This window comes from Zootoca vivipara, chromosome 2 (assembly GCF_965207765.1).
Source record: "Zootoca vivipara chromosome 2, rZooViv2.hap1.1, whole genome shotgun sequence".
NCBI classification, from domain to species: domain Eukaryota; kingdom Metazoa; phylum Chordata; class Lepidosauria; order Squamata; family Lacertidae; genus Zootoca; species Zootoca vivipara.
Genome location: NC_142584.1, coordinates 17,398,098 through 17,426,076, shown reverse-complemented (window position 1 = coordinate 17,426,076; position 27,979 = coordinate 17,398,098). Strand labels below are relative to the sequence as shown.

Here is a 27,979-nt window from a genome sequence, read left to right as displayed (position 1 = left end):
AGTAAGCAGAATGATGTCCAAATGATAGTATGGGGCAGGGAGGATGCAGTTGAGTGCTCCTAACCATGGTTGCAAACCTACCAAGATCGAGACCAAAGACCTATCTAGCCACATTGGCTCACCAGATACCTATAGGAAGCCCATAAAAGATGGCACTTTTGGCCAGTCTCCATGAGAATGTTTGGATTTAAAGGACGGCCTGTTTTGAAAATAATAATAATGGAATTCCAGTAAAAAGAGAATGACTTGACTTAAGTTTTATTACTTCTGGAGCATTTGAAAAGCTGCAAGTGTCCCTATTTTCCAGGGACAGTCCCGGATTTGCAGAAGCCACCCTAGTTTCTGATTTGATCCCGGAATGTCCTGCTTTTATTTAGGACACCCCTATTTTCATCAGAGAAATGTTGGAGGGCATGGAGTTATGCGACCCCTGAGCCAAGGAAATAAGTAACTATGCAACCTTTAGAAGACATCTGAAGGCAGCCCAGTATAGGGAAGTTCTTTAAGGTTTAATGTTTTTTTATGTTTTTTATACGGTACTGTATATGTTGGAAGCAGCCCAGAGTGGCTGGGGCAACCCAGTCCGTCAGATATTCAGGGTATGAATATAATAATAATAATAATAATAATAATAATAATAATAATAATAATAATAATAATAGGACATCCCTAATTTCATTGAAGAAATGTTAGAAGGTATGAAGGTGTGGGTCATTTTTTATTTTTTTTATTTTTTTTATCTCACCCCAAAAAGCAAAGGAACAACATAAATCCAGAGAAAATGCTTACATACATTCATGCCCATACACAATTCATATCAAAATCAAAAAATCATAAATCATAAATCCAAAAAATACATACATACATACATACACACACACAATTCATATCCAAATCAGAAAATCAGAAATCAGAAAATCATGAATTTCCTTACACAATCACACCTAAACAAACAAAAAAGAGAAACAAATTGGAAAAAGAAAGAAAAAAGATTTACAAAGAATAAAAAGGGGATCAGAAAAAGGAAAATAAAAATTAAAAAACAACAACTTCCATTCATTTTGATACCGTTTTCCTTTATCAGTACATCTAACTTACTACACCTCTTCCGCAAAAGTGAAATTTAAATAAACAATATTTATTGCTTTCTTCTGTTATTAAGTTCTCTCTGCCTTTATACATATATATTTGAACATATCTATGTTCTTGTGCATCTTAATCCAGGCGTGGGTCATTTACATTTTATGTAAACTTATAAAAGCATTTAATGATGAAGGAAGTACTGCTGGCGGCCGGACCTCTCACTGATATCACAGCCCTAGGAAAGTTGGGCACATGTCGGACGTGACATGTGAACAGCCCCTCTCCTTCAGTGGGTTGGGTATTTGCCACTTTGGTCACCATAGATGGAGTTTTAAATTAATGGTCCCCAGCTGCAACTCTTAAGCAGAGCTGGGTGTGTGCTGCTCTTGGCAAGAGAACAGGATCCCCATTCAGAACTCTCTTATTATAAAATCCAAGGGCAGGGCCATGTCCAAGCGAGACAGGTTGGGCATTAACAGCGCCAGCTGCATTTGACAGATGAGCCCTGAAAAACCGAGTCTTTATGAGATGGGCCACCCAATCCTCTGCTTGTTGATTCAGAAGGAAGCCCTATTGTATCCTATGAGGTTTGCTCCCTGGTTGGTGTGCTTAGGACTGCAACAACAGAGTCGCTGCTTTTCCCAGTTAACGTTCCCCCCAAAAGGCTACTATTTACTCTGTATCGGAGGCCGACATTAGGGTGACTTAGAAACACAGAATTACAGAGCTGGAAGGGAACCCAGAAATTATCTTGAGGCAAAGGAACAGGGTAGAAGAAGGAATTTCAAAAGGCTTGTCTCTTTTTATCGTTGGACACCCTATTCTCTTCACTGTAATTTGTCCTCATCTGATTTTAATAATGTCTTTTTAAATTGCTGTAACCTGACCTGGGACCTTCTAGTGAAGGGTGGGTGAGTAGTCGAAATAATGATAATGTTATGCAGATGGCAAGAGGAGAGAGGGAAGCAGTCCCCAGTGAAATTCCTTCCTCTGCACATCTATTTGTTTGACAAGTGATTATAATAGTTCTAAAGAGTTATTTGCAAATTTCACTACATCGCCTTATATTGTTCTTTTTATATACAGTGGTACCTCTACTTACGAATAACTCTACTAACAAACGTTTCTACTTACGAACGGAGCTCTGTCCGCCATCTTGGATGCGGTCTAGATAGGATTTTATCTACTTACGAAATTTTAGATAGGGTTGCTTCTACTTACATTTTTTTCTCCCAATGCATTCCTATGGGATTCGACTTACAATTTTTTTCGACTTACGAATGTGCGTTCGGAACGCATTAAATTCGTAAGTAGAGGTACCACTGTATATATAGCATTCAAAACTCGTTGGCTGGGATGGGGAGCAGTCACGCCTCTGCTCAATTTCCCCACAATTCCCACCACCCTCTGAAGAAACCGCCTGCCTCACATCCTACACACCCCAAACATTTGGCTTAGAGCCAACTGGAGCCAATAGGAGCCAAGCCAAATTGGTGTGAGTGGAGAATTTGGGGAGGGGAGGGATCACAACAGAAAGCCCCTTCCCTACAGGGGTTAACTTTCACCTCCTCATATGCTGTGACCCAGTGGTGTAGCTTAGGTTGCTGGCTCCCCGGAGCCAAGTGGGGTTGTGCGGCACCACCTGCCTGCCCACACAAGGGGGAACCTGATTGGTCGATGTGGCTCTTGAAAGGCAAATTCCTCTGACATCCATGGAGAGCAGAACTGGGCTGGGCCATGCTGGGGTTGCCCCTTGCCCACCCCCTTCTGTCTGTGCCTGCTCACTGTGGGCCATGAGAGCCAGCATGGTGTAGTGGTTAAGAGCGGTACCAGGTTCTGGGGAACCGGGTTCGCGTCGCCGCTCCTCCACATGCAGCTGCTGGGTGACCTTGGGCTAGTCACACTTCTTTGAAGTCTCTCAGCCCCACTCACCTCACAGAGTGTTTGTTGTGGGGGAGGAAGGGAAAGGAGAATGTAAGCCACTTTGAGACTCCTTCGGGTAGTGATAAAGCGGGATATCAAATCCAAATCCAAACTCTGCCACCTTTGCCAGGGCGGGGAACCCTGTGGAAGCTGGTGCCAGTGTGGGGGCCTCTGCTTGCGCACCCCCCAGAATTTTGCGCCCAGGGCCATGGCCCTCATGCCCCCCCCCCACATTTACGCCACTGCTCTGACCCCTGCTGCAGAAAATGCCTCCACCATATAGCTCCAGCAGCCAGTATGGTGTAGTGGTTAAGAGCGGTAGACTCGTAATCTGGTGAACCGGGTTCACATCTCTGCTCCTCCACATGCAGCTGCTGGGTGACCTTGGGCTAGTCACACTTCTTTGAAGTCTCTCAGCCCCACTCACCTCACAGAGTGTTTGTTGTGGGGGAGGAAGGGAAAGGAGAATGTTAGCGTCTTTGAGATTCCTTTGGATAGTGATAAGTGGGATATCAAATCCAAACTCCTCCTCCTCCTCCTCCTCCTCCTCCTCCTCCTCCTCCTCCTCCTCCTCCTCCTCTTCTTCTTCCTCCTCCTCCTCCTCCTCCTCCTCCTCCTCCTCCTCCTCCTCTTCTTCTTCTTCTTCCTCCTCCTCCTCCTTCTCCTCCTCCTCCTCCTCCTCCTCCTCCTCCTCCAACCTAAACTCCATGCAAGACATCCACAGTTTGTGGATTCAGGAAGCAAAATGGTTCTGAGAGGGATCTACAGGCTGGATTAATCATGGGTGGAAAGTACAGGATCCAATTGGTCCTTTTGCTGCCTTTGCCTATAAATAGCTAAATGCAACGAACCCTCTTTCGTCCCAGTGAGTAATTCTCACACCCTCCCTTTTGCCTTGCTGAGTCACAGGGGTTCCGTGCTGTGTTACTTACACCGTCATTGGTCTCAAAGGAAACTTTAACACATCCAGTGAATTGTCGGGGATTGGCTGAAGTTGAAAGCTATTCCACTGGCATTTCCCTTTCCCAGCAGCACATTGTGCCAACCCGTTTAAAAAAAAAAAGAGGCTCTGAAAATAGGTTGAGGAAATAGCTGTTTGACATAGGTAGTGGCTAAAATATAAAGTATATTAAAGGTCCTTTGAGATATTGTTGGGTAAAGGAGAGAGCCTGCAATGACCTTTGTCATATTTTAGAACCCGTGCTAAGGCTGATTTTGCTTTTTTTCCGTTCCTCAAAGACTTTAACATGAGAAAAATAGTAATAATAATAATAATATCGGTTTCTAGTCTTTTGCCACAAAATTGAGCATGCCATCGATTCCATGCCAGGACATTATTTGCACAAAGCTTCAACTAGAAAGGCCTGCTCTCACACATTCCTTTTCCTCCCCAGTAGGATAAATCCAAGACATCCGCTAAAAGCCACAGCAGCAAGATGTGCAAAACATGATGTGGCATTAGCCTGCTTTGTACTGTAATATTACCGTCTGGGTGAGCGCATTGCCGTCCAAGATAGCTACACTTTCCCCAAAGCCGAAATAACTCTGATTAATCCAGAGATGCTTCAGCGCTTCTAATCAAAACAGTTTTGTTCCACTAGAAAACATCTGGAAGATGAGGAGGAATTCTCTAGAAAGGGGTCGGGGAACTTGGGATAGCTATGGGTTTCTACAGATCTGTCTGCTTCTGGGCCACATCACTGGTGCATGTTTTTTTTTACCCAGCATTCTGTTCTGTTTCTACTTAATTCTGCAAATGAATATTTTAAACAAAGAGTTTGGGGTGCGAGTTTAAATAAGCGCTCTCGCCAAGTATTTTATGCTGTTTCATGCTGTTTTTAAGTTGCATTTTAATCAATGTTTTACGTTTGCTGTTAGCCTCCCTGAGCCTGGTTTTTAAACTGGGAAGGGCGGAGTATAAATAAAAATTTATTTATTTATTTATTTGTTGTTGTTGTTGTTGTTGTTAAAATACCTCCCTGAAATGTGTGTTGTGATGCATTCATATTGTCAAACTATGTCTTACAGAGAAGTGCCAAATGGGATCGACGGCAAAGCTAAAACCCTCCAAGTGTCCCTATTTTCCAGGGACAGTCTTGGATTCACAGAAGCCGTCCCTGTTTCTAGTTTGATCCCGGAATGTCCCACTTTTCCTTAGGATGTCCTTATTTTCACCAGAGAAATGTTGGAGAGGATGGAATTATGCGACCCCCGAGCCAAGGAGATAAGTGACCATACAACCTTTAGAAGAAGGCAGCCCTGTATAGGGGAAGGTGTTTTTTTATGTTTAATGTTTTATTATGTTCATATGTTGGAAGCTGCCCAGAGTATATGATGATGATGATGATGATGATGATGATGATGATATACCATATTTACTCAAATCTAATGCTCACCTTTTTTGGCCAAATTATGTGGAAAATTAAGGTGCACATTAGATTTGATGGCACATTTACATTTGCCAGCAAATACTTTTTTTGGCTTTGAGATTCTGAAAATCGAGGTGCGCATTAGATTCGATGCTGCCTTAGACTTGAGAAAATACGGTAGTAATAATAAAAATAAAGTAAAGGTAAAGGGACCCCTGACCATTAGGTCCAGTCGTGACCGACTCTGGGGTTGTGCGCTCATCTCGCATTATTGGCCGAGGGAGCCGGCGTATAGCTTCCAGGTCATGTGGCCAGCATGACAAAGCCGCTTCTGGCGAACCACAGCAGCACACGAAAACGCCGTTTACCTTTCTGCTGTAGCGGTTCCTATTTATCTACTTGCATTTTGACGTGCTTTCGAACTGCTAGGTTGGCAGGAGCTGGGAGCTCACCCCGTCACAGGGATTCGAACTGCCGACCTTCTGATCGGCAAGTCCTAGGCTCAGTGGTTTAACGCACAGTGCCACCTGGGTCCCATGTCCCTATTTTCATCAGAGAAATGTTGGAGGGTATGAAAGCTCTGTTCTGCACGTTCGTCCAAGAGGTGTAGGTCAGATGATTTCCAGCAGGAATTTGCAAAGTTTCGGTTCCTTAAGCACCCACTGCTATCCTTTAACAGATAGCAGACTCTCTTTTCCTTTAACTAACAGAACTCCCATTGTAACATGTGAGCCCAGCTTCACAATGCACTTCGATGCCGGCATCAGTGATGTGGTTTGAACACTGATCTCCACTGTCTGTCTTGCTGCTCCCCCAATCTTCAAGCACATTGTCCCCTTTTCAGGAAAGAGCTGAAAAATTGCTCTGGCGATTGGCAGAGATTATAGTTCATTCAGCTATTTACACCAGGGGTCCCAAAACTAAGGCCCGGGGGCCGGATGCAGCCCAAACGCCTTCTCGATCCGGCCCGCGGATGGTCCGGGAATCAGCATGTTTTTACATGAGTAGAATGTGTCCTTTTATTTAAAATGCATCTCTGGGTTTTTTGTGGGGCCTGCCTGGTGTTTTTACATGAGTAGAATGTGTCCTTTTATTTAAAATGCATCTCTGGGTTATTTGTGGGGCATAGGAATTTGTTCATTCCCCCCCCCAAAAAATATAGTCTGGCCCCCCACAAGGTCTGAGGGACAGTGGACCAGTCCCCTGCTGAAAAACTTTGCTGACCCCTGATTTACACCTTCAGCCTAAATGGAGGGAGTCCAGATCTCACAGCACAGTCATTTCAAGAGGGGCTTGTCCCACACCACAGCAGTGCAACCCTGGAATCCAAGTCTAGCCTGCAGCCAGATGGATTTCATCTTCCTTCCTTCTTTTTCTTCCCAGCAACCCTTGCTCAAGACTCTCTTTTCCTACGTGTCACCTCACATCCAGTTACCATGGCAACCTTCCAACACCCACCCCCTCTGTTCACACCTCAGGCCAGAGGGGAGGACAATTCTCTTGCATTGCCAATCGCCCTGTATTGTTTCTTAATGGCCCTAGCTTGGCCAGGTTGTTTTGCATAGGCTTAGCCCAGGAATTTCTCTGCAGCTTGTAATTCTCCCTTCACATCCCAAATAACCCAAATCCTACCATTTATTAATTCCTAATGGGTTTTTTTTTTTTGGTGGGGGTCCACCCTCCCAAATCTATAACAGTACAGTCATACCTCGGAAGTCGAACGGAATCCGTTCCGGAAGTCTGTTTGACTTCTGAAACGTTCAGAAACCAAGCCGTGGCTTCAGATTGGTTTCCGATTGCGCAGGCGCACCGGATGTCCGCCTTCCACAAAAAGTTCGAAAACTGGAACACTCACTTCCGGTTTTCGATCATTTGGGAGATGGAACATTTGATTCCCAGGGTGTTCAGGAGCCGAGGTACGGCTGTATACCAATACCTTAGCATTGTCAATGCAAAGAAATCCATGGGAAAGGGGCATTTTTCAGGTGAAGAAGCATTGGGGCAAATGTAGAGATGCTTTAAGCCTCAGGTGTAAAAAAAACAACAACCCGCATTCGATTTCATATTAAGGATTTGTTAGGTATGCAGACGCCCAATCGAAAGTGACCTGGAGTGACCCCATTCTCACACTTCCAGCCCCATCTAATGATTCTTAACTTTTTGAATGAGGTTTGGGAATTCGCACAAGAAAAAAGGGAAGGCAAAATGGTCTGCTCATATACCAGGGCCATCATGACAGATCCTCCGGATTAGAGTTTAAAGGAAAGATTTTGGCCGTCGGCCCTGTGTGGATATGGATACACACTTAAATATTAATCTCTCTTTTCAGTAGCAATGTGTGCTTGACACCACCGGCAGTGTCATATTTGCAGAACAAAGACTTGAGCTTGGTGACAGACGAGCACACACCAGCCACTGATCAATTGTCAGCACCTCCGAGTATATTTAGGGGTTGTTAGCAAGCAGGAAACAATATCATCACGTTGCAATGACATGTTGCACATTTCTGGAGGATAGAGCTCTTGGGAAGGCAAGGCTTACTTTGAGCCAGGGATCACCTTAACTCACCGCTGGACCCGTCTGCAGCAAAAGCATCCAGATTTCCCATCAATCACTCGAGTTTCTGTGCAATCTCCCGAATGGGGCAATGTTGTGGATAGTAGGCGAGGATATATTGATTAAATATCATTCTTCCTAACTCATGCTAGTGAGTTATATACAGTGGTGCCTCGACTTACGAATTTAATCTGTTTTGAAGGCACCTTCGTAGGTCGAAAAATTCGTGTCGAAAAGTGCCATTGGAAACACGATTTCCCATAGGAATGCATTGGAAATGGAAAAATCCGTAAGTTGAAGCAACCCCATCTAAAAATTCGTATGTCGAAAAAACCCTATCTAAAACCGCCGCTGTTTCCGTTCAGATGTCGAGAAATTTGTAAGCGTGCGGCCATTTGCCCCACTCGTAAGTCGAAAAATTCAGTTGTCGAGTCGTTCGTAAGTCGAGGTACCACTGCATAGCAGAGCTTATTCCCCTTTTACATAGCAAGAAGCTAGTTGCAGATTCGTTTGAATCTCTTTAGTTAAGCAATTCAATCGGGCATGCCCAGATTGGAGTATATTCCTGGTAAGACCCCTTTGATTCCCTCCTAAAAGAATAAAGACACAAGAGTCTTCCTTATAAGTAATGAACAGTTTACTCATGTTCAGTTCACAGTATGATCCCTGAAGGCAGGCTTTAGCTTGCGGTTACAGATACAGTGTGGCTTACATCCTTGTAAGGATGGGCCCATGCGCTGCTGGCAGAGAGCCAGCAGTGTAGTTCAAGAGAAGAAACGGCATCAAAAAGAGAGATGGCTGCATGACTGGGCCTTTTGTTAGGTCTGCAAGGCTCAAGTCCACATACCTCCCTGTTCCACCTGCAGGGGGAGGATGCTCCAGACCAGGTGGAACAGGAAGTTCAACTGGCTGTATCAACATCCCCCTATCTGTGTCCACTCTAGGCAAACAAGGAATGTTGTATTTGACTGCTACAAGGATGACATCCCACATTGAAATCTCCATGACTTTCAAAGTATTTGGATATATTATAAGCTTTGAAATTCTATCATAGCACACATGGGCATAGCCAGGAGTTTAGTTGGGGGGGGGCGGCGGGAGGCAGAACTGACGTTATTGGTCAGTTAGTATTTCTATTGTTTTACTTGATTGGGGGGGGCAGCTGCCCCCCTACCTGACTTGGCTATGCCGATGATAGCACACATGCACTTGTAAACCAACCCAAAGTGCACAAAATTGTCCTTGCTCAGGAATTTCTCCTCCTCCCCCCTTCCCTACTTTAACCCAGAGATCATATTAATACAGATAGAGATAGATGAAGGTGTTATTGCCGAAGTCCATAATCAGGGCCGTCTTTATCATATGTGCCGCCGGGGTGCAAAGATCTGCCCAGCGCCCACAAATTTAGTTCACCTGTAACGACGACGCAGTGGAAATAGCTGCTTTTGTTTCCTGACTTGTCTGTAATATTTGACGCTACAGAATAACAGAACGACCGGGGGGGGGGGACTTCCGCTCCATTGCTTTTCACTGCTGCCGATCCATTTGGTGCCCTCCAGAATTCGATGCCCGGGTGCACTGCATCCCTTGCACCCCCGGTAAAGACGGCCCTGTCCATAATCGCCTGTGGCTGCAATATTCAATCTGTTTGCTCCAGAGTAGTATTACCTGTGCTTCAAAATAAGTGGATTGTTTGCCACAGCCTCTTAATTTCACTGAGCGCATTTTAGAAACACCTAGTCGCTAATCAAGCAGTATTATCTACTCTCCAATAAATGTGCTTTGCATATTTACAATTTATCCGGTGTAGAGGTGGAATTACCTTAGGGAGCATGCAGCTCCTGGGATTGATTGCCATTGCTATTCTTCCTTCCTGTCAGGAAGGACTATTGGCCAGTGGCACAGCACCCAAAACCTTCTCCTTGAGGCAGCTATCTCACCCAGCCCAACGGTAGGGCCGGCCCACTTCTCCCATGCTCACATTGTGAATCGAATCCAATCGTTTTGTTTTCAGGAGCATCCACGCCTGCTTCAATTTTAAAAATGAAGAGATGAAGCTCAGCGGCAGTTAAGTGACAACGGATTAAGCAACTGGGATTTCATCCCTCTCCTAAGGAAAGAAGTGCCTAAGCTGCTAATGATATTAAATCTTCCTAAAGAAGCTCATTTCCTCTGTCGTGTAACCATATGCTGGAGCCCTCATCATAAAGAGCTCCTTTGAAATAACCAGCCGTCTCTGCTGTGAAATTTGGATATTTCCACTCACTGGATTAATTTAAATCATGTGGCATCGTGAGCGTTTCCCCTTTGACTGGATGAATAACCTGAAATGTCATGAAAGGGAACGATAGCGCTGGGCTTCTGATCAAATCGAAGAACAATGCTTTTCATGCCTTTATTTGGGTTTAACTGTCATCAGTAACCATCGTGCTCAAATACACAAATTGCCTCTTCATTGATGTTAAGGGCCCCAGGCCACGGACTTTGCTTTCTTCAATGATTCACTCCACGACTGGATAAATTTCAGTCCGTTCACCATTCATTCCTTTCCCTTAAATCAGGGGTGGCCAACTCCCAAAAGACTGCAATCTACTTACAGAATTAAAAACTGGCAGTGATCTACCCCCTTTTGGGGGGGTTCAAGTCAAAGTTGTTGAGCTTTGTTTTGGGAGGAAGAAAGCCCCAATTTTAAGGGTTTTGGGGGAGAAGGAGGAACAGACACTGACCAACAGATTGCTGGGGAAACAAACAGCCTCTCTGAGAAAACTCTGCCCTCCATTCTGCAGATCGTGCGACAATGGAGGGCGGGGCGATGGGGTGGGACTGGATTCAATATTACCAACACTAAGGAAAGGAACCCAGCAATCAACTGCGATCTACCAAAACCTCCCAGGGATCTACCAGTAGATTGCAATCGACCTGTTGGACATCCCTGCCTTAAATCAATGAAAGGGTGAGGTGCTTTGGTTTTGCTTTAATGTTCTGGTGAAAAAGCTTCACCTATTACATTTCAAAGGGCAAGATGCAAGGGGTTGGGAATCATGTGGCGTTTTAATGCAGTACATAAATATTTGCAAATGTGGGTTTGACAAAGACTTTCTGGCACGTATACATTGGCAGCAGAACACACCTGTTGCATTTCTTATTATGTAGTCCCACACCCTCCAACATTTCTCCTGTGAAAATGGGGATGTCCTATTCAACAACAATGATAATAACAACAACAACAACAACAACAACAACAACAACAACAACAACAACAACAATAACCTGCTCAGCTGACTGGGTTGCCCCAGCCACTCTGAGCGGCTTCCAACATATTAATAAAATAAATAAAACATTAAACATAAAAAAACTTCCCTATATAGGGCTGCCTTCAGATAGGGTTGCCATATTTCAAAATGTGAAAATCTGGACACAAATGTTGTTGAGTTTTTGGGGGGCTGGGAGGTGAGCTATTGTTAAGGGAAATTCACCAAAAAACCAACACTTCTGCCATACGCCCGGGTTTTCCCATTTTTACCAATTTTTGAAATTTCACCCAGACGCTATTTCCGACATACAAATCCCGGTAATGTCTGGGATAATCCCAGGTGTATGGCAGCCCTACTTTCAGAGGTCTTCTAAAAGCTGGTTCATTGCTTATCTCCTTGGCTCAGAGGTCCTATGCCCTTCACCCTTTCTCTGATGAAAATAAAGACATCCTAAGGAAAAGTGGGACATTCCAGGATCAAATCAGAAACCAGGATGGCTTCTGTAAATCCAGGACTGTCCCTGGAAAATAAGGACAGTTGGCTGGTCTGTAGTCCTGATCACTGGGGTCAAGTTGTAACAGGGAGTTCTTGATGGCTGCTACACCATTTCTACAGAGGCAACCCAAGTGCTTCAGGTCATATTTTAGAGATGCTCTGTGGAAGCTAAGGCTCAGTCAGCTTTGCAATCCTTGAGCTGTTGCTTTCTCAGACCTGTCCTCACCATTTGGAAGAGCATCAGAAGATGTTGGGCACAGGCTCAGCCCAGATGGTGAGCTAGTTGACATGCAGATCGACGCCTTCAGTTTTCACCGTCGGCCTCAAACAGAAATCATTAAATCTGCACTAGGCTTGAGCAAGGCATCTATGCCATGATTTCACATGACGTTCTGAACATTAGGGCACCTCCGTATCATTTAATCAGCACTGTGTGCAGCCTACAGACTTGCTTGTGCAAGGTGTTGCTTAATACTCAAAGCCCTGCCTTATGAATGATTGCTGAAATCCTCATGCAGCTAAGGAAATGTGTTTCAACGAGCCCACTGCAAGATAGTGGCTTAGAGAGAACTAGCAAGCACATGCCACCTTGGCTGTGAGCCCTGGAAGACCCACTCCCTCTCCTGTATGACTTTTCCCACCTGGCCTGGGAGGGCAGGGCCCTGACTGACTCCAGCTGCAAAACTTTGTACTGGAGATTTGTTGGTGTGTCTGTGTGTGTGTGTTGCAGTTATCTCTATTGACTAAAATTCCTGCCATAGTTTAGAAGACAATCCTTTGTCTCAAGGAACTCTGGTAATTGTAGCTCCGTAAGGGGAATAGGGGGCTCCTGACAACTCTCAGCACCCTGAACAAACTACAGCTCCCATAATTCTTTGGGGGAAGCTGTTATTGTTGTTGTTTTTTATAACATTTTATTAATTTTCCTTTTTTAAAATGTCCTTTTTATTGCTTATTCATCATAAATACAAAATATATATAACATACAAAACATCCCATACCGTACCATACAAAATATGCAATAAACTCACATACATTATACGCAGCAGGACGTACACAATACGGAATAACCATCATTGATTATCTTTTTTCCCCCCTGCTATTACCACCCTTAAATAAAATTAAGATACAAAGAAGAAGAAAAAAGAAAGAGAAAAAAAGGGGGGAAGGGTTTAGACTTCCTGTTAATTTCACGTGTATGGACTTATCTTTATATTTGAATGTCAATACCATTACAGTAGTACAAACTTCTAAAGATCTTATTCTAATACATTCTTATTTCCTTTTACATCCTAACAATTATAGTTCAACCCTATTTCCTTTTAGTATCACTCAAAAGCTGTCATGGGTATTACATTTTTATTATATTTTTGAACATATTTCTTATACCTTTCCCATTTTTTTAAAAAAAACAACTTTTGAATTGCCTCTAAGACTATTCATTAGTTGTGCCATTTCAGCAAAATCCTGCAATTTACTCTGCCATTCCGTGATTTTCGGTACCTCCTTTTCTTTCCACCCTTTGGCCACAAGTATTCGAGCCGCAGCTGTAGCACCCAGGAAGATTTATCTTTGCTGCGTTGGGATATCTCTCCCTGTGATGCTTAACAAAAAAGTCTCTGGTCTTTTTTGGAAAGTAATTCCCAGAATTTTTTTTATCTCGTCTTATCCCAGAACCATTTTTTCTTTTCACATGACCACCGCATGTGGAATAAATCCCCATTATTTCTCCCACACCTCCAGCATACGTTCGCAATGTTCTTATACATCTTGGACAACCTTGAAGGTGTGAGATACCATCTGTGGTTCATTTTTAACGTATTTTCTCTAATATTGTAATTTGCTGTGAATTTCATATTAATTTTCCAGAGGTTTTCCAAAATAACAAAAAAGGAAGAAAAAAAAATTAACAAATTTTTAAACCATAATTCTGTGCTTGACTTCACTCCTTCTTTCGGTTCCATTGTTTGTGCTTGTTCATGGACTTCCATGAAACCTTACATTCTTAACAATCCAATTTTAAAACCTTCTTCATCTTATGACAAGTGACTTTTAAAAGTTAAACTAATGTAGAGATCTATAGACAAGGTTTAAAAGATATACATTAAACAGTTGTCCCTTTTTTGAGCTCAAAGTCCTCTTTCTTTGTTGGGTTTCATATTATTTAATTTGTCCTGCACAGTTCATTATTTTATTTTGCCAATCTTCTTTATCTTCTTTGGCGGTGGTTTCTTCCTTCTATATAGGCTAGTAGGTCTTGGCCTGGCATCCACTCTCAAATACAGGAACCAAGTCTTTCGTTCCATAAGTCCATCAAGTCTTGTACATCTCAAAACCATAACTTCAATTTTTTTAACAACTGCCATTTCCCACATTCTCTTCAAATCTTTATATGTTTTCCTCCAGGCCTTTTAAATAATTTTACATTCTCCCTTCTCATTTCTGCTCTATCACTTTCAAAGCCTCCCCGATCATTTCACACGAGGTACCATTTTTAGCTGTCAAAGCCTCCCAAATCATTTCATAGGAAGTACCATTTTTGCTTTGAACCACTCTTATTTCCCTTGTATTTTCCTCAGACCCCGTCCCTCTGACATTCCCACCTTGGTGATTTCCTTTAAAATCCGGGAGATTTACGGGCTATTTTACAATCCGGGGTAACAGTGGGAAATGGATTTAAATAAGGGGGTTTCCCACAAAAAAACGGGAGGGTTGACAGCTATGTGCCATGCATCTGGAATAACCTGGACATAGCCAGAATACAGCATCTGGAAGCAGTCAGGAGAAATCTGGATGTATGCCAACCCATGTTGGAAGTCTAGATTTTGGTGAAGTTCTTTAAAAATAGCTCAAAACTTCTCCCTTTTTTCGAGATTTTGCCAGAAAAATCGCAGCAACTTTGGCAAAAAAAAAAAAAAAAAGCTCAGCAACTTTTGGGTCCAGATTTTCACTTTTCGAAATATGGCAACCCTATAGTGGGCCCATATACAAGAAAACACGCTTTTGAAAAAGAGGACTTGCTACTGAGACATGGCAGGAGGGAAGAATGCACCAGGTCTGCTGTTTTTTTTTTCTGTGTCTGATCCACACTTCAGAGATAAAAACCAGCGACTTGAGTACACAGGCCATGAGAGAAACTCGAGGCTCTAGATTGAGAGGAGATATGTCAGGAATTCCTCCTCGTCTTAACAGCCGTGCATGATTTATTGTCAAGAGGAAGCCGAGGAAAATCATTCCCCAGCACACAAGCACTTCCTCTTTCAACCCCCTCGCCCCAAACAACTAGTCATCGTGGCATTATGATGCCTTAGAACAAGAGGATAAAAATGGGATCACGGAGAGAGAAAGAAAAGGGGCAGTGGGGAGGGGGGCGGAATCGCCAAATGTTTTTAGCCACAACAGGCCTTTCCTGTTTTGAGCACTAAAAATATTCCGGCATAATCGCTTTTGGGTCTGCAGCCTGCTCCAGGGTGAGGTAATGCCCTCTCCTCTGTGTTAAAGACAACAATCCAAACAGAGATAAAGCTAATCATATCCACTGGCCTTGCCAAGAAAAACAGGCTCTCACCTCTGCACCAAGAGAAGATATTTCCATTCAGTAGTAGGTGGAGAAGCTCTCAGGAGTGAGAACATTTGGTCAATAGGGCGAGTTCCCATGGTGTGTTGTCAGAAGGCTGAGGGGGAAATATGGAGGTGCCCTCAAGGTACAAGAGGGTTCATGCAGCAGAGAGTCAGGTGGGGAAAGTTCCCTGCCTCCCCCCTGTAATAAGCAAAAATCTGCCCTTATTCCCTTATGGGGTACACAAGAGCCCTTATTGGGTTCTCCATCGGTCGGAGGATATAACAGAGGCCAACCAGAGAAGTTTGAGAAGCAAAGCTTTTATTTTTGCTGTTGCAACAGGGTCCTTCCCCTCACGCAGGAGAACAAGGAAGGAACCCAGAACAAAAGAGAGCTCCTTATGGAGTCTCGAAATTTTCACAGGGGAACCCCTCAAAACCACCATTGGATCATATGCTGTGTCACAGTTGTTAGGAGTGCTGCAAAGAGGGATTGAATGTTAAACCACTCTGGGAAGTGTAGCACTGTGATGGGAATAGGGCTCCCCTAACAGCTCTTAGCGCCCTTAACCCTTAACCAACTACAGCTCCCAGAATGCTTTGGGGGAAGCCATGACTGCTTAAAGTGGTACGATCCTGCTTTAAATGCATCGTGCAAATGGGACCAGTGTTTGTGTGCATGTTCTTTCTCTCTGTGTCAGAAGGGTGAGATGGGGGGTTTGAAAGGGACTGAGGGGCAGCGAGAGAAGAAACTAGAGGAGGTGCTCTCTCCCAAATTCCACCGGCCCCAAAAGCTTGGCAACCCCAATCTACCTCACAGGGTAGTTGTTGCGATGGGGGGGGGAGCCAAATGACCCCAAATATGTGATCCCAACCTTCTTGGAGGAACATCAAGGTACAAATGCAAGGGACAATGGCGTAAATAAATAAAATTTATTTTAAATAAAAGGTAAAGAGTTATTTTGACAGCTGTACTTTTCAAGCCATTTGGCACATGGCAATTGCCAACACTATTGCCCTGTTATGGCTAGTGGTCAGACATGCCAGGAAGTAGGTTTCTGCACATGTGTCCTGAGTCGATAGGGAGTCATGTTGCATAAGTGGTTCTCAAGTCCCTTTCCAGCAGCCAAGGCTGTACATGTTTGGCCCTATCAGACAATCAGATATAGTAAAGGTAAAGGACCCCTGGATGGTTATGTCCAGTCAAAGGTGACTATGGTGTTGTGGCGCTCATCTCGCTTTCAGGATGAGGGAGCCGGCGTTTGTCCACAGACAGCTATCCAGGTCATGTGGCCAGCAGGACTAAACCGCTTCTGGCACAACGGGACACTGTGACAGAAACCAGAGCGCACGGAAACACCGTTTACCTTCCCGCCACAGCGGTACCTATTTATCTACTTGCACTGCTATGCTTTTGAGCTGCTAGGTTGGCAGAACCCGGGACAGAGCAATCGGAGATCACTCCGTTGCGGGGATTCGAACCGCCGACCTTCCGATCGGCAAGCCCAAGAGGCTCAGTGGTTTAGACCACAGCGTCCCCACATCCCCAGATCAGTTGTGTAGGAATGGTGGGGGGTGAAACATGCTCCCTCCCATACCCCTCTCCCAAATAAAAACCTAAACAGCTTAGCAACTTCTCCGACAAGATGATACACATACAGTTTGTGGTGGTGGCCAAAGACAACAGTGCTTTCTAGGCTAATCTAAAGTACCTGTTCTGAAGTGTTTTGACCTTATACCTCTGGAACAGAGCTACTTTGATCTGTGAGCTGGCAACAGGAATAGGAATGCCCTATCTCCCGCTAATAGCCAGCTAAATGATGAATGAGCCACGAAGCACGGGATTCGTTCTGTTACAGGTGCTTCCTCATTGCAGGTAACTGCAGGACCCAAACCCAGTTTTCAGACATTAAAGCCCAATATACATTCAATGGCATACAAAAAAGACCATCCCGCATGCAGTGTAACTTCTCTGGCATGGTAGGTGAGTCACGATGCTCCGCATAATCTCCCAGACTGACCATCAATAAATGTTTCATGGGCTCTGTGGACCAAAAAAAGGATAAAACAGATTAGATTCTGGAAAAAGCCTAGGAAGAGTCCCAAAATCATGTGCATTTCCCGGGACTTCCCTGTTAACATTACATCATAAACAAAGCTATAGGCATCACCACCATGCAAATCCAGAAATGGTACTGGATAACGAATCTGACAATTTAAATGCTAAGGCTTTGCCCTTAAGATTACAAAATTGCATGACAATATGCAGACTCCGCCTGGCAAAAAGCAGAAGCCACAAGGAAAGAAATGACATGTGATTTCTAAGCAGTCAGTGGGCAGGGCATCAATGTCCTGCATTGTCCCTCCTCATGACTAGTAGAAGCTTTCCATGATGAGCAAGTGACAAATCCCGATCCCCAGTAGATATGAGGCACACAAGGACTTCTGATGAGCTCCATGATGCATTCTCCAAGATGGATATGAAGAGGGGGAAAGGGCACCCCCCCACTCTCCTGTGGACCTCCTGCGACTCAGCTATACAGCTGCAAATATAACATTTTAAGCGCATTACACAAATGTGACACCAGGTGGCGCTGGTGAGCTACTGGCAGTTCCATATATATTTTAAAACTTTTTTTTTCAAAAAACCAATTTTCACAGCATATATATATTGATGCCCAAGTATGCATCAGAACCCCTTATGAGCGGGGTAACTATTTGATTAGCAGCACCCTTCGCAAACTTAAAGCTTGGTGAGCACGGAAATAAAGCTGGGGGGGGGGGTCTCACATCATAATATTTTGAAATCTGTGAAAAGCTTTGGGGAAATCCAGGATGATAATCAATCAATGTGGTCTCCTGCATTATGTGTATGAAAAGGTGTGTATGTATGTGTATATATCTCCAAGGGTCACATTTTATACCAACCCAAATTAATATGAAATTAGTGTTGTTTGGCTGAAAGGAAAAGAAGGTAAGGGCGAAGGCAGGGGTAATATTTAGAAATCACAGCAAATTCTTCTTCATCTACGACATGAACTTCCCCCCAGCTTTCTAATTTGGTGGGCGGGCGCAGCGCGCAACACGGCTTCCACGCGGCTTTACCGTGCAGCGACCCCCTGCCGGCCTGGCGCCCTGCCGGCCCGCGCCACCGAGACTACCCTTAGAGCCAGGCCTGGTCAGCTCCTCCCCACATTTTCGGCAGTCTTCAAGCCTTAAAAACAGAACACAACACTATATGTGCAGATTTTTCCGGTCCTTCTGTGCCTTATTAAATAAAGAACACAGAAACATTTTCCAAAAAATGCAACATTGCTCTGGGGATTTGGGTATCACAAGTGCGTGCCAACCATCAATATCCAAAGATGAGTATTGAAACCTGAAAAACTGGTTTTAGGAAGAAAAAAAGAAAGAAAAGGAATCTGGAGCCTGAAAGGGAAAAAGGACTAATTTGCATGAAATCCAACAAGAATGCTACTGAGTGAGCTCCACACTCCTTTCATAAGTATATCTGTCTACAATTGAAAGGTTTTGAGAAACAATTTGGGGAGCGGGTGGGATAGGCGAACTAATATCAGTGTTCTGGAAGAAGCAAAGATCACCAGTGTTGAAGCAATGATTCTTCAACATCAACTTTGCTGGACTGGTCATGTTGTGCGGATGCCTGATGATCGTCTTCCAAAGTAACTACTCAATTCTGAACTTAAAAATGGAAAGCGTAATGCTGGTGGTCAACAAAAGAGGTTTAAAGACTGTCTCAAAGCAAATCTTTAAAAATGTAGTATAAACACCGACAACTGGGAAACACTGGCCTGCGAGTGCTCCAGTTGGAGAACAGCCTTTGCCAAAGGTGTCATGGACTTTGAAGACACTCAAACTTAGGACACAAGGGAGAAACGTGCTAAGAGGAAGGCACGCTTGGCAAATCCACACCATGATCAACTCCCACCCGGTAACCTATGTCCCCACTGTGGAAGGACGTGTAGATCCAGAATTGGCCTCCACAGTCACTTATGGACTCATTGTTAAAACTGTGTTTATGGAAGACAATCTTGAGTGATCGCCGAAGAAGAAGAAGAAGAAGAAGAAGAAGAAGAAGAAGAAGAAGAAGAAGAAGAAGAAGAAGAGGACTCCTTTCAATATTATATCTGTCTACCATTGAAAGGTTTTGAGAAACAATTTGGGGAGCGGGTGGGAAATTTGCAACAAGTACAGCAAAGCATAAAGACAAAACTCGAGGCTTTTTGTTATCTTTATTTATTTTTTATTAATTAAATTTGTATACTGCCCTATACCCAGAGGTCTCAGGATGGTTCACAAACTGAAATCGCAATATAAAACCACAATATGCATATTCAAAATAACAACTCAATAACCCCCCCCCAAAACCCCCACATTGGATCACAATCAGTCAAAGGCATAGTTAAAGGGGGACATTTTTGCCTTTTATTTGCTGTTAAAGGTAGGATTTCTGCTCCTTTTTCACTTTGACTTCCTGGGGCCAACCAGTGCCCAGCTTTGATTAAAAAAAAAATACCAAAATTGGATACTCACCTTTGAAAGCCTCTTTCTGCTGACGATCACAGCTGAACATTGCAAGAACAATAAGGATTTTTAGGGGCATTATGACTGGGTTAGTAAAACACAGCTGCCCCTGAAAGTCCCTCATTTTTCTTGCTGCCTCTCATCCATCCGTCCGTCCTGTCCCTAGGAGCTAGGAGTGCTGAAAGATTTTGCTTTCTTTTGGCATGCCAATGACGAGACCGCGAGCTTGGTATTTACCCAGCCATTTTGCACATTGCCAGCCTGCATCAGAATTTAGCAATGAGCTGCAACATGGGAAACAAGGCAAAGTTCAAGATCTTTTTTATTTTATTTTAAGAATTATTGCACTTTCCCAACTGAGCCAGTTAATTTCAAGGCAGATATCTCTGTTTGTCCCTTGGAGTAAGCAAACAAACAGGTAGACTACTAGAATCATAGAATTATAGAGTTGGAAGGGACCATGCAAGTTATCTAGTCCAACCCTCTGTAATGCAGGAATCTTTTGCCCAAGATGGGACCCTGAGATTAAGTGTCTCATGCTCTACTGACTGAGCTATCCTACGAAACACTACACTCTTTTCTCCTGCCCATGTAATCTCTTGGTTGCCATTGCTGTGAGCCTCCCAGAGGCCCAAACCATATGCAAGTCTACACATTCGAAACATTGCTGAAAGTGCGCACATTGCACGTAACTTCCAGCAGTCCTAGGGATGTAAGAAGGTATTGGTTTGTGTTCCAACCTTTGTTTCCTTTCCGCTGCAGTTTCACTTCCGACAAGAGCTATACTATTTGTCTCACTGTGGCATCATTTTACATAATTATCTACTGAATTGGTTACATTGCTGATATATTATTCCGCACCATTCGTTTCAGCGCAAAAACAAAGCAAATGCAAACAGAGAAAATGCACGACGTTGTTTGCAGACAGGAAAACAAAGGAACAGCGATGTGTTGAACAGCCCAAGGAGGACAAACGGCCGATACTGTAGTTTAATTCTTTACTGACAAAGCGTGAACTTACAGGAGCCTCTGAATGTAAATATGCACACACATGTTTCTGGTGATTAGGTAGCTGGCACCCTTCCCCAGACTTGCGCCCTGAGCTGAACTGTTGGAGCCACAGTGTGGCCACTGCCACACGCAAACTTCGTCTGATGGTAAGAAACCTGCAACTTCTCCTACAGGTAAGTAGTCACTGTGCTTGTCTCTTCGAGCCCCTCCTGACAGTCAGGGCCGTCTTAAGCGCCCCTGGCGCCATGGTGCGCCGGATCTCTCTGGCGCCCTCCCGCCCCGTTTCCCAGCGCGGTGGGCGGGTGGGTGCAGCGTGCAGCACCGCTGCCACAGGCGCAGCTGCGCGGCGGACCGGCGGGCCAGCGCAGCTCGCGGAGCCCTCCTGGCGGGCCGGCGCCGTGGTGCCCTGCGCCACCAAGCCTGGCCGTAGGGCCGGCCCTGCTGACAGTGGGGGAAGGGACGGGTGGGATGCTGCTGCTGCCTCTTCCCAACCCTGGGTCTCCAGCCGTTTTTGGACTACAACTCCCATCATCCCTAGCTAGCAGGACCGGTGGTCAGGGATGCAGCTGCATAGCTAGCCGCTAAACCTGAAGGCACCCCGCCGAGGGGCGGGGTGTCCGTCACGCACATGCGTCGCGCGTCACAATGCATGCGCACACAGGAGGCATACGACGCAGCGACATGGCAAACCCCGCGAGCAAACCACAGAGTGAGGCAGTCTCGCTTGCATCGGGGTTTCTCCTTGATGGCAGCGGCCGCTTTGCACGGCGGCGGCGGCGGTGGTCAGCCCCGCCCAGCCTGCTGCCCCTGCGGTGACACCCACTCACCCACCCCCATTACTACGCCACTGCAGGGATGCTGGGAGTTCTTTGTAGCAATTTTGGCTCAGCCCTCAAATCTGGGTTCTTTGTCATATGTTTATCTCATTTTTGATATAAGATATATGATTTCCCAACTCCAGTCTGCCCTAAAACTAGACATTTTAAAGCAGGGCTTGCCCAAAGGCTTGAAGAAGGGGTGTTATTTTGTTGCTTTTATTTGTATGTTGATTATTGATTTTGTGTTTTATGTTGTGATTTTATCTCGCAAACCTCCCAGGGACCCAGGTGGCGCTAGGGACCCAGGTGGCGCTGTGGGTTAAACCACTGAGCCTAGGGCTTGCTGATCAGAAGGTCGGCAGTTCGAATCCCTGTGACGGGGTGAGCTCCCGTTGCTTGGTCCCAGCTCCTGCCAACCTAGCAGTTCAAAAGCACGTCAAAATGCAAGTAGATAAATAGGGACCACTCCGGCGGGAAGGTAAACGGCGTTTCCATGTGCTGCTCTGGTTTGCCAGAAGTGGCTTTGTCATGCTGGCCACATGACCTGGAAGCTATACGCCGGCTCCCTCAGCCAATAATGCGAGATGAGCGCGCAGCCCCAGAGTCGGTTACGACTGGACCTAATGGTCAGGGGTCCCTTTACCTTTACCTTTTATTGTGATTTTATCTCGCAAACCTCCCAGAGACCTGCGGGTATAGGGTGGTATACAAACAACAACAACAACAACAACAACAACAACAACAACAACAACAAGAATTTCTGTCAAAGCACCCACCACCGTCTATCGTCTTCTATAAGCAAAGATTGCTTTAAATTGCAGCCTCCAGGAAGACTGTTGCCCTAGCTATAACATAGTGGACCTTTTAGTGGAGAAGATCTCTTTCCTGGTGAAAGGAGCACTCAGCTTGCCAATTTACGACTGAGAGTTACGAAAGACTGAGCTGATCGGCTGTGTGAAACTGTAGTTAAATTTAAAGATTTTTTTGTTTGTTTGTTTCTTGCTCAAGAGCGTACTAATCAGTCAAGGGTATTTGCTAATCACTGTTCTCTGAGCAGATTGATTTTTCCCCCTCCCCCTTCCTGCAAGCACGCATATTGAAATTACATATGTACTATATAAGCTAGTGTCAAGAGGCATGGGGAAAGCCTACATTGCCCATCGCTGCAATGCCACCATCTGAATCAATTAATCAAGCTCACCTGTGCTTTATCAAGTTTGATTTGCTTCATTAAACACCACACACTTTTAACAGCATGCGTAGCAGCAGGACGTGGCTAGACTCAAATGCTCAAGTAAATGGGATGCCACAGCTGCAATTGCATCTTCTGGCTTCCATTGTTCTTTTCCCGGCCACATTATTTTAAAACACCCACCACATCCCCTGCTGCCATGATTATCACCACTATTCCTCACTTATATTGTTTCTGGCAAAAGAGAAAACAGTCCTTAAAAAGTGCCACGACAAGGCAGTATAATGCTTGTAAAAAAATAAATGATTGTAGTAGCAATATTTAATCATCAAAGTAATCATGGAATTGTTTAGATGTACTTTACTGCCATGCAGACCCACTAGAAAGATACAAATAAGAGTTATATAGTTGTATAAATCAGTATTAATTTGTGGTGGTGTGAATTTTCTACGAAGTTATTTTTATGAACTTCAGTCTGAGCCATGCACTGTGGAATATTATCTTTTTATTTTATTTTAAGGCCATATGAAGAGAAGCAATACAAAATGCTGTCATCTACATGAATAACCGGATTCATAAAGAATGAAACTTTGGTTCAGATCAGACATAACAAATTGTCAGCCTGGGTAGCTCAGTTGGTTAGACTGTGATGCTGATAAGGCCAAGGTTGCAGGTTCAATCCCCATTTGGGGCAGCTGCATATTCCTGCATTGCAGGGGGTTGGACTAGATGATACTCAGGGACCCTTCCAATTCTACGATTCTATGAATCCCAGTCCAACAAACTACGGTTTAGTAGACCAGAAATGAACCATGTGATTTGTGTAGGCTTCCTACTCTTCCCTCCCTCCCCTGCCTACTTTCTCTTCTGCACCTTAACACAGTACAGTGGTATCTCCGGTTATGAACTTAATCCATTCTGGAAGTCTGTTTGTAACCCAAAACTGCTCGTTAACATGAGGCACACTTTTGCTAATGGCGCCTCCCGCTGCTGTCGCGCTGCCAGCGCACGACTTCCGCTCACATCCTGGGGCAAAGTTCGCAACAAGGGGCATCTACTTCCGGGTCGGCGGAGCTCATAACCCGCAGCGTTCGCAAGGAGGATGGTACGTAACACAAGGTTCCACTGTACTTCTAAGGTTTGTTAAACCACTTTCTCCTGTGACAACCAGGAAACTGATAGATTTAACTAATACTTACAAACCCAGCAATCAAATTATTGTTTGCTATCCTGGATTAGGTAAAGGGACCCCTGACCATTAGGTCCAGTCGTGACTGACTCTGGGGTTGCGGCGCTCATCTCGCGTTATTGGCCGAGGGAACCAGGGTCATGTGGCCGAGGTCATGTGGCCAGCATGACAAAGCCGCTTCTGGCGAATCAGAGCAGCACACAGAAACGCCGTTTACCTTCCCGCTATAGCGGCACCTATTTATCTACTTGTGCTTTGACGTGCTTTCAAACAGGAGCTCACCCCGCCACGGGGATTCGAACCGCCGACCTTCTGATCGGCAAGCCCTAGGCTCTGTGGTTTAACCCAAAGCGCCACCCGCGTCCCTCCTGGATTAGGGATTTGTTAAACTCAGGCATAGGCAAACTCGGCCCTCCAGATGTTTTGGGATGGTGCGAGTTGTAGTCCCAAAACATCTGGAGGGCCGAGTTTGCCTATGCCTGGTTAAACTTAACACCGTTCCCTGGTTTAGATTTGCAGGAGCAGGTAGAATGTTCTGAACACATGAGGAATGCACTAAAATAGGTGGTGACCCCAAAACGGAGGGCAAGCAAGTCTCCCTAGCTTGCAAAAACAGTAACTGCAGACAGAGCTGCTATCAAACAATTTTGTAGCATTCTGAATGCACAAAGCGTATTAAGCCATAACTGCTTCCTGGATCAATCATTCTGAAACCATCCAATCCACATTGTTTCCAACTGTGCCTTGCCAGATGTTTCTGGGAAGCTTAGAAGCAGAAAATCATGTGATTTTCAGCCACTGTTCCACTTCTTCTGAACACAGAGGTCCTATTTCACTACCAAGCCACTGTTAGACCTACCCTCTGTAGATGTATCCAATCCTTTTTTAGAAGCCAACCCAATCTGCAGCGTTACCACATTTTCGAAACAAACATGCGTTATGGCTTGGATCCAAAGAATTCTAGGCACATGATGGGACGTTCTTGCCTCCCCTCCCCACTGAAGCTCCTCGCAACTACCAAAATGTAGCTGCTGAGGGTTGAGAAGTCCTTTGGAGCAGGATTCAAAGTGGCATAAAAGGCTGTGCTTGGAACGCAAAATTGGGAATCCTTCTGTACCCGTAAGCAGAAGCTGGCACCAAGGTATGAGGTTCTTTGGGTCCTGGACCTGGTCTCTCTGTTGTTTCCAGGGACAGGAAACCAGATAATGTTGAACCCCAACTCTGGTCAGCGCCCAACCAGCATGACTCACAGTTAGGATAAATGGGAGTTGTACCAACATCTAGAAGGCCAAAGTTCCTCCCATCCCATTGTATACAGTATGCAAAAGGGCTTCCTTCTGTCTGATCTGAACCTACTGATCATTGGCCCAATTGTCTCATGCAAGTAAATTGGTGCTATAGCAGAAGGATATTTGTCTCCATCTAGTCCAGGCATCCCCAAACTGTGGCCCTCCAGATGTTTTGGCCAACAACTCCCATGATCCCTAGCTAACAGGACCAGTGGTCAGGGATGATGGGAATTGTAGTCCAAAACATCTGGAGGGCCGAAGTTTGGGGGTGCCTGATCAAGTCTATGCACATCTTTCATAATATTATGCATTTCTAGTACAGCCAAGGATGTAAAATCCAAGCACCCAACAGCCATGAAAAAAATCTGGGTTTGGTCGTTAGCAGCTAGGTTAACTGCAGCAGGAAGCAAGATTTCTTCTCCTGTCTGATTCCTAACATTTGCAAAATGAAAATGAAAATTGCACATTCTGATTATATCCCATGTCTATTTGCATACTAAAGATTCCCAAGCTCTTTTGCCTTTTCCTAGAGGGAAGCCAGTCCAGCTCATTGATAATGACACAGTGCCTTGGAAATCTATTTTAATGATGGGGTGTCAATGCATATGATAAATAAATAATAGCCCAAAAAAATCAACCTGTCCTTTTCTGTAATATACAACTTTAAGATACCTGTTTTCAAATGGGGTGATCACTACTGAACAGAGCATTCTACATTTGGGGTGTACCATATATGTAAAGAACTGGATTATACTGGCTGCCGCTGTCTTATTTTTGGTTCCTCTCCTAGTAAGAATTTTTAGCACTCATTTGGCCTGTTTCAGTTATTGCAGGGAACTGAGTCGATGTTTTCAGTTAATCCTAGTTTGATGTCATCTTTCCTTGGTAGGCACAACCAACGTAGATCCCATCAGCACATGAATATGCATCAGTCTGCCTGTATCTCTGGTGCTAGATTGGGACAATGTTTGCCACAATATCTGTCCCACTGTCTGAATTCTTAAATCCAGAGTAGAGAATCCTAAATGGACCAATGGTGCGAATCAGTTTATGGCAGCTTCACATGCTCAGATTTCCCCTCCACTATCTTCCATACCTCTGGCATCCTTGGATGTCTAATCCACAGCCAACTTCCCAGGCAAAAGCCAGGAATCATGCTTTGCCTACATGAACTGCATTTCACATGCTGAGGCTCTACCCCAGGGCTTCCCAAACTTGGGTCTCCAGTTGTTTTTGGACCACAACTCCCACCATCCCTTGCTAGCAGGACCAGTGGTCAGGGATGATGGGAATTGCAGTCCAAAAGCAGCTGGAGACCCAAGTTTGGGAAACTCTGAACTTAGACATCCTGGTGTGTTTGGCAGGGTGGGCATGCCTGATTGGACCCTGAATCTCATAGATATCATTCTGGTGCATTAACCCTCCAAACAACCCTGCAAAACGAGTCTTTCATATATAATTGTGCCTACAAGGAACTCAAATAAGGGGTCACCCTAGGCCATCCAGCTGAGGCCAGGCCTCTCTGACACAAGCGCAGCTCATTACCTGCTCGATCACATTGACTTCTTTTGAGACTTTGTAATTGACTCCAGCAAGGTCTCCAGAAATAGGAGCAATCCCAGGCGGTGTATTGGACGGCTGCATCTCGCTTGATTTTTTTACACATTGGCACAGAACAGATATCTGACTACACTATATTGTTCTCCACAAAATACACAGGAGGAGGAACTACAGAATCAGTGAGAGTTACCTGACTGGAAGACCAGGGTTGCCATATGTCCGGGAAATCCTGAACATGTCCTCTTTTGAGGGGTCTTCTACATGCCCATCCAGAGGGATTTTTACAATTTTAAGCAAATGTCCAGGTTTGGGGAGAGCAATCACCCCCCAAAAAGCTCAACAACTCTTTTTTTCTGGATATTTACCTCTGGAAATATGGCAACCCTAGTAAGACAGAATACAGAGGTACAGTCATACCTCGGGTTACGAATGCTGCAGGTTGCACGTTTTCGGGTTGCGGACCGCGCCGAACCCGGAAGTACCGGAATGGGTAACTTCTGGGTTTTGGCGCTCGCGCATGCGCAGAAACTAAAAAATGACATCATGCGCATGCGCAGAAGTGCCAAATCGCTTCAGGCTGAGAACGCTGCAGGTTGCGAACATGCCTCCCACACGGATCACGTTCACAACACGAGGTATGACTGTACCTTGGTTCTCAAACAATTTAGTTGTAGAACAAATCGGCTCCCGGATGCTGCAAACCCGGAAGTAAGTGTTCCGGTTTGTGAACGTTTTTCGGAAGCCAAACGTCCAATGTGGCTTCTGCTTGGGTGCAGGAAGCTCCTGCAGCCAATCGGAAGCCGAGCCTTGGTTTTTGAACAGTTTCGGGAGTTGAATGGACTCCCGGAACGGATTAAGTTTGAGAACCAAGGTACCACTGCATAATCAAAACAGTGTGGTTGTGCACATGCATGCACACACGTAAAGAAAGAATCCGTGCAGGTTTCTGCTCAGAGTTCTTGTGTCTATTCTGAGAGGCAGTGGTGAAGCAGGCATTCCAACATCAGTTAGTTATGGTATTTATCCACGGGAAGAACATACTCTCTTTTATGAATAGAGCCTTGTCTCAGATTTGTTCTTTAAAAACTCAATCAGGCTCATCATCTTAAAAATTATACTGCACATCTCCAAGGAAAC

The 27,979-nt window shown here is 44.8% G+C and overlaps 1 long non-coding RNA gene across 1 annotated transcript in view; it reads right to left on the bottom strand.

The window, feature by feature from the left end:
* Positions 1-12,775: 12,775 nt before the first annotated feature.
* Positions 12,776-27,979, bottom strand: part of LOC132591761 (uncharacterized) — a 48,567-nt gene continuing 33,363 nt past the window's right edge. The window contains exon 2 of the long non-coding RNA XR_009557219.2: positions 12,776-17,282. This is a non-coding gene — a long non-coding RNA (uncharacterized LOC132591761). The remainder of the gene's footprint in view (positions 17,283-27,979) is intronic.